The sequence below is a fragment of the Erinaceus europaeus genome, chromosome 4 (genome assembly GCF_950295315.1).
Source record: "Erinaceus europaeus chromosome 4, mEriEur2.1, whole genome shotgun sequence".
Taxonomy (NCBI): Eukaryota; Metazoa; Chordata; class Mammalia; order Eulipotyphla; family Erinaceidae; genus Erinaceus; species Erinaceus europaeus.
In genome coordinates, this window is record NC_080165.1 from 118,971,570 (window position 1) to 118,978,589 (window position 7,020).

At 35.4% G+C, this 7,020-nt stretch overlaps 1 pseudogene; it reads right to left on the minus strand.

Moving 5' to 3' along the window:
• Positions 1-5,665: 5,665 nt before the first annotated feature.
• Positions 5,666-6,718, minus strand: LOC103124648 (trace amine-associated receptor 6-like; annotated as a pseudogene).
• Positions 6,719-7,020: the final 302 nt, after the last annotated feature.

Consider the following 7,020-nt stretch of genomic DNA (forward strand, 5'->3'; position numbering starts at 1 on the left):
CCAATTCTAATTCACTGTTTCATCAGATCCTAAATCTAAATCCTTTCACTACTTTCATAACTTTGCATCACTTATATATGCTGCTTGAGTCCTAGCATTATTGATCTTTCCTTTTATCTGTGCCCTGCATCATTCAAGTTCTTTTTAAAAATATTTATTTATTTATTTATTTAAAATTGGATAGAGAGAGAAAAATTGAGAGAGGGAGGGAGATACAGAGGACAGAGGCAGAAAGACAACTACAGCCCTGCTTCAACATTCATGAAGCTTACGTCCCTGCAGGTGGGGACCAGAGGCTTGAACCCATGTCCTTGGGCAATGTAATATATGTAACTAGGTGTGTCACTACCTGGCCCCCATCATCCAATTTCTGATTTGTTTTGCGTCTCTTCTTCACACTGCCCATATATTGAACTGAGAGTTATTTACATCAACGCTTATAGAGATCCTCTCCTCTCCTCTCCTTCTAAAAGACAAAAGGTAAAATAATAATAATAATAATACTTAGTTAATCAGAAGAACTGATAAACAAATAAAATAACATGGAGGGTGAACCAGAAAAGAGAGGAAGAGGAAGAGAAGAGAGAGAGAGAGGAAGAGGAAGAGAAGAGAGAGAGAGAGAGAGAGAAAGGGAGAGAGTTCAGAAAAAAGGAAGATAAAGAGGAGAGAGAGAGTTCAGAAGAGAGGAAGATAAAGAGGAGGGGGAGTTCAGAAGAGAGGAAGATAAAGAGGAGAGAGAGAGAGTTCAGAAGAGAGGAAGATAAAGAGGAGGGGGGAGTTCAGAAGAGAGGAAGATAAAGAGGAGAGAGTTCAGAAGAGAGGAAGATAAAGAGGAGGGGGGAGTTCAGAAGAGAGGAAGATAAAGAGGAGAGAGAGAGAGAGAGAGAGAGAGAGAGAGAGAGAGAGACCAGAAAGTTAGTTCAAAGAAAACTTTAGTGAAGGTCAGTGAAACTCAGAACTCATAGGTCTTGGACCACTGCCAAATTTTGTCTTTCTCACTTCTATATTGTTACTCTCTTCCTTCTACCTTAGTTGACACAATAAACAAAGAAACAAACAAAGAAACAAACAAAAAACCTTAGTAGATTACTCAGTCCTCTAACCATTAATAACATAAGCTGTTTGTGCTCCATGCATACATACCCTATCAATATACTCATTCAGCCCATATGGTCCTCTACTGGAAGTTGTTTTTTTGTTTTTTTTTTCTACTGACTACATAACCCACAATAATTTTATTGTCTAGTCATCAGTCAATGGGTATCTAACACTCTTTGGTTGGTGTCTGAGGCTATGATAACACTAACTCTAAGAGATATATATACCCCTATGTTCATAACTACATTACTTTTCCCCTTTATTGGGGGATTAATGTTTTATAGTCACCAGTAAATACAATAGTTTGTAGATGCATAACATTTCTCTGTTTTCTTTTTTTTATTATTTATTTTATTCTTTTTAAATTTTTTCCTTTATTGAGGGATTAATGTTTTACAGTCGCCAGTGAATACAATAGTTTGTACATGCATAACATTTCTCAGTTTTCCACATAACAATACAACCCCCACTAGGTCCTCTGTCATCCTTTTCCAGGACTTGTACTCTCTCCCTCCCCTCACCCACCCCAGAGTCTTTTACTTTGGTGCAATATACCAACTCCAGTCCAGGTTCTGTTTAGTGTTTTCTACTGGAAATTTTTATCTGAGGTCTTTCTCCTCCTCCTGAAGTACATATGATACTCACATAATAGGTGGAAATCTTGAAAATTTAGCCAGTCTTTCTCAGCAGCAGCACTTAATTAATGGTTGATAAGATTTGCTGGATAAATACTCTAGTTTATTCATACGTGGGATGATTCTATGAGGTGTGCTCATAGTGGTTGCCTTTTTCCTTTGTATAATTATCTTCTGTCACCTCTGGTGGTAGCATTTTCACTGATTGTTTTCCATGCCCTGTTCACAATCCACATTCATGTTGCTATTTCTTTCACTCCCTAAAATAAACTCTTGCCACTGAGATTTGTTTGTCTTGGTGTCTATTTAGGGGGGATACAAATTAATCCATTCTTCCTCTTTTATCCTTTCCCTTTTATTTAAATAATAGTATACTACCTGTCTTATAATAACAATTCTGAACAGATTAAACATTATTCATTATATTTTGTGTTTGTCACGATGTATATTTTATGCCATCTCCATTTCCACACATAGATGTCTGTGCTAATCCAAACTATTTGCAAAACAGGTAAAGTTCCAGTTATTTTTAAACTATTCATACCTACTGATCTTTCACTGAGATTATATCTGCACTGTTGTTTTGATCTTTATTTTCACCATATTAACAAACATTTTGTTTCTTACAATAATAGCTAGCCATGGGATCCTAGAGAAAATGGATACTGGGAATGACTGTTCGTACCTTCCACAGTACCCGAAGAAAGAACAAAATTAATAATAATAATAATAATAATAATAATAAAGATAAGGAAGAGTTGAAGAGCTTACAATCATGCTGTGGGTTCAGATGATGGAGTACCTAGTAGAGCACACATGTTACTATGCACAAAGACGGGGTTCAAGTACCAGTTACTACCTGCAGGGGATGATTTTTATGAGTAGCGGAGCAATGACGGAGGTGTCTTTTTTTCTTTCTCCCTGTCTCTAACTGTTTGTCAGAAGAATCAATATAAAAGGGGGGAAATGGCCACTGGGAATGATGGAGTTATGCACGTATAAGGACCCAATGATAACTGGCGGCAAAAATAAATGAACAAAAATTTAAAAAAGGAAGAAAGATGCTGCAAAAGCAATATGGAAAATACCTTAATGACATTAAGATATAATTCCTAATATACTTGAACTATTTTAGTATGTAATTCTCCAAATACACCAACATAGTTATAGTTCAGTTTCATAGGTAAGAAATATACACAAAAAAAACTCCAGTATTTTCCCTGTAAATTTAAATATTTATTCATTCATTCATTCATTCATTCATTCATTTATTTTGGATAGAGACAGAGAGAAATTGGAAGGAAGATAGAAGTAGAGAAGGAGTAAGAAAGACACTGAAACCCGCTCATCACTCTTAAAGCTAACTGCCTCCCCTCCCCCCTTGCCTGTGGAGACCAGGGCTTTGAATTCAGGTCCTTGAGCATTAGTACATGTGTGCTTTACTGGGCATTAGTACATGTGTGCTGTACTGGACATTAGTACATGTGTGCTGTACTGGGCATGCCACCATCCAACGCCCTCTCTTTAAATTTAAACAGACTAAGATGACTATTCAATTCAGAATAGAAACATATGTGGTGGTAATATAGATGTTGATAAGTTAATCACAAGCAATCAAATGACAAGTAAATTACCAAGTAAATTGTCCACCTATATACACTTTGTCCAATATACATACAGACATATTTTAAAAATATAAACATATATGTGTATATATATGTACATAAAGACATATATATGTATATATATTTATTTACACATACATATGTCTATGTATATAAGGAGGAAACAATTTACCTATACTGTTCTGTAAATCAGTACCAGAAAATTTTAGTTCAATCTTAAATTAAAAGAAAAACATTTTGTCCTTCCATGCAACTTATATAGAATATCTCACTGTTTTTAGTGACTTCTTAACATTGTATTATGTAAGCAGAATATAAAACTGTAAACCATTAATCCCCCAATAAATAATAAATACATTTTTAAAAAGTAAAAAAATATATAATTTAGTTAATTTCCTATTTTGATCTAAGTAGTTTCCATTTAATAGTATGCAACAAGTATCCTGTTTGCATTCTTATCTTAAGATTATTTACAGGAAATAGAATGAAGTCATCACACATTTGTCTCAAAATTTTATAAAAAAAAAAATTAATTCTGGGAGTTAGGCGGTAGAACAGCAGGTTAAGCGAAGGTAGCACAAAGCACAAGGACCAGAGTAAGGATCCTGGTTCGAGCCCCCAGCTCCCCACCTGCAGGGGAGTCGCTTTACAAGCGGTGAAGCAGGTCTGCAGGCGTCTGTCTTTCTCTCCTCCTCTCCATCTTGCCCTCCTCTCTCCATTTCTCTCAGTCCTATCCAACAACGACAACACCAATAATAACTACAACAATAAAAAAAATAAGGGCAACAAAAGAGAATAAATAAATTAATAAATATAAATTTTAAAATATTTTAATTCCCTTCAGAAAGAAGAAACTAAATTATATTCTCCTCAAGTGTCTTATAAGTGTCCTCAGCTCGTGACTGTAGCGCAATTGCCCTCATTTCAGTTTGATTGAGATTACTGATCCTTTTAGCATTTATTCATCACCATACCACATTAATATTAGCATTATTATTTGAAATTTTGTCATCTCAATAGATTTGTAAAACTACAATATATTGTATTTCCTATAAAATCGATATTCATAGGTCTAATAGGGCATTTGCTTCTGCCTTAGTGTTTTATATAAAACCTCTACATTTATTTATTTATTTATTTACTTGCTTACTTTTTTATTTATTCTGCCTCCAGGGTTATTGCTGGAGTTCAGTGTCTGCATCATGAATCTACTGCTCCTGGAGGCCATTTTTTCTCTTCCCCTCCACTCTCCATTTCTCTCTGTCCTATCCAACAACAATGATATTAATAACAACAGCAATAATAACAACAGTGATAAACAACAAGGGCAACAGAAGGGAAAAATGCCTCCAAGAGCAGTGGATTCATAGTCTCAGCGATAACCCTGGAGGCAAAAAAAAAAAAAAGAAAGAAAAAGAGAGAAAGAGAAAGAAAGAGAGAGAGAGAGACAAAAGTCAGGGAGACTAGAAACCAAAGCTTCCTCCAAAGTGGTGGAGGCTAGGCTCAAACCTGGACCACACATGTGGCAAAAATATCCAAGTGAGGTATTTTACCACCAAAATATTCACCATTTTTCTTAACTAAATAATTTTCTTTTCAGGATATTTGATAGTTTATTAACTTATCAATAATATATAAAACACTAGTTAGTGTCTATATTGAAAAAAAAAGAAAAGACAGACAGTTACCTTGCATTGTAAATGGAGATTGAAACATCAAATCTTATGGGATAAGTGGTAAAAATAACTACATAAAAGGACAATCACTATTGCAGAAATTGTTCTATATGTTCGTGGTGATTCTCACATTAACAAAATAAACCTAAAAATATAAAATATGAGACAAAGCTGAGCCTGACATGGTTAACGAATAAGCAAAAAGACCTTTCATAAGACATAAACAGACAAAAAATTAAATACTCAAAGTTAAAGCAAAGACAACCATATCCAGAGAAACACATGGAATAAAAGACTTCTCAAGTAACATGGAACAAAGAAACCTTTGAAAGTGAAAGAATGATAAAAACTGAAAGGGAAAACTGGAAAAGGGAACATGATTAACAACTACAAAGCGAGAAGGAATCTAGAGCATAAATGGAAACTCTCAGTATTTAAGTAAGTCATTTAGTAAAGGCATCTCTATCAAAGGTTTCTAAATGGTCACTTCAACAGCATACAGGTTATGCCAGTAAATTTAAGGTTTCATTTTTCCTGCCAAGTAAATGCATGTATCTATTTTAAGCAGTGTATTTTCAAGTCACGGTTATTGGAAAATTCCGAAGATGTTGATGAGTTCTACATTTTAAATTCAGGTATTTTTAGAAAATAAATTGATGGCTGATGAACTATCTTTTAATATTTGACCAGTTATAATAAGTTTTATTGATCTCCTAAACCACGGGTAAAATAAAGCATAAATCAAAGGATTTAGAGCAGAGTTGTAATAACAAAACCAGTAAAGTATCTCATACACATAGGGAGGTGCTATAAAACCCAAAAAGGAATCAACAAATGAGTCAGTTATATATGGTAACCATGAGATCAAAAATGCCACCACTGTGATACCTAGGGTCTTTGCTGCTTTTCTTTCTCTTTTAGTCACCCTGGCTTTATGTGTTCCTGATAATGCTTCTGCTTTGCTACTAACAGTTTCCATCTTCTTAGCCTGCTTTCTAGCTACAAGAAAAATATTACTATACAGAATCATCATAACAAAGGTGGGTGTGAAAAATAAAACTGAATCTATCACAATCCAGAGTTGATTTACAACAGGCTGACAACCACCTACACAGGTGAGAGCACTCACTAATTCTTCTAACCCATCATCATAGACACCTGTGTAGAACACCGCACCACTGTACCCAATAGCTAGAACCCAGGAGACCCCAATGCATATCCCTGACACAGACACCGTGAACTTGGTGGGATATAGCAGAGGGTCCGTAACAGCAATGTATCTGTCAATGGAGATGAAGCACAAGTGGAAGAGAGAAGAGAAACAAAATGCAACATCACAGCAAGTATGAAAAGTACAGAAACTTTGTCCAAAGTACCAGCATCTCTCCACAGCCCTCACCATGCTGAAGGGCATCACAGTCACACCCACCAGAAAGTCAGCACAGGCCAGAGAGGCGATGAGAAAATTGGTTGGAGAATACAGCTGCTTGAAATGAAGGATGGAGATCATCACCAGAAGGTTCCCAAGCGTAGCCAGCACAGCTCCCAATCCAAACACAGCATACAGAATCACCCTGGGTGCAGGAGAGTAGGAAGTTTTCACACAGGATCCATTCACATTCTTATATCAGAGCTGCAGGTCTGTAGGCAGGGAGGAGTTGCTGCTCATGATGCTATTGTCAATAGGGTATAAAAAAATTGCAGAGAACTTCTGCACTTTTATCAGTCACAGACAATAGGGTATTTTTACATTTCCTGAAAGAAGAGGAAAACATACTTTTTGAATATCTGTTTTAGTCAACAGTTTCGCTTCCATGTTATATCAATTCCCTAAAAAATTTTAATCTGTAAATCCATGAAATAATCTCGTTCAAGTTAAATGCTCAAGTAAATATGAACCACATCATTTATATTTTACTTTCACTTTTAGAATTTAATCAGAGGTATTTTTCTATTGGTGTATTGCACCAAAGTAAAAGACTCTGG